The sequence below is a fragment of the Ornithorhynchus anatinus genome, chromosome 3 (genome assembly GCF_004115215.2).
Source record: "Ornithorhynchus anatinus isolate Pmale09 chromosome 3, mOrnAna1.pri.v4, whole genome shotgun sequence".
Taxonomy (NCBI): domain Eukaryota; kingdom Metazoa; phylum Chordata; class Mammalia; order Monotremata; family Ornithorhynchidae; genus Ornithorhynchus; species Ornithorhynchus anatinus.
In genome coordinates this window covers 52450395-52450914 of record NC_041730.1, presented here as the reverse complement: position 1 = coordinate 52450914, position 520 = coordinate 52450395, and the positions used below count along the sequence as shown (strand labels likewise).

The 520-nt window shown below is 50.8% G+C and overlaps 1 protein-coding gene across 6 annotated transcripts in view; it reads left to right on the top strand.

Annotated features, from left to right (window-relative positions):
* Positions 1-520, top strand: part of LOC100090442 (phospholipid-transporting ATPase FetA-like) — a 130553-nt gene that overhangs the window by 64459 nt on the left and 65574 nt on the right. The window lies entirely within an intron of this gene.

The window sequence follows — 520 nt, the reverse complement described above, 5'->3', positions numbered from 1 at the left end:
TTCCCCTACTTGGGTCAGGTGGCCCCTTTCCTCCCCACCGTGTGGGATCTGGAACGCCCTCCCTCCTCAAATCCAACAAACAATTGCTCTCTCTACCTTCAAAGCCTTATCGAAGGCACATCACTTCCAATAGGCCTTCCCTGACTAAGCTCCCCCTTTCCTCTTCTCCCACTCCCTTCTGCCTCACCCTGACTCGCTCCCTTTTTTCTTCCCCCCTCCCAGCCCCGCAGCACATATGTACCTATCTGTGATTGATTTAGTAATATCGATGTCTGTCTCTCTAGAACGTAAGCTCGCTGTGGACAGGGATTGTGTCTGTTTATTGTTGTACCGTACTCTCCCAGGCCCTTAGTAGAGTGGTCTGCACACAGTAAGCACTCGGTAAATACGATTGAATGAATGAATGATCTTGGCTCACTCCTCACCCTATTTTTCCAGTAAATCTCCTGAGACTGTGTTCCTGTTTGACTACAGAGTGGTGGCCGGGGGGATAGAGAGGGAAGTGGGGAAAGGGAGATCC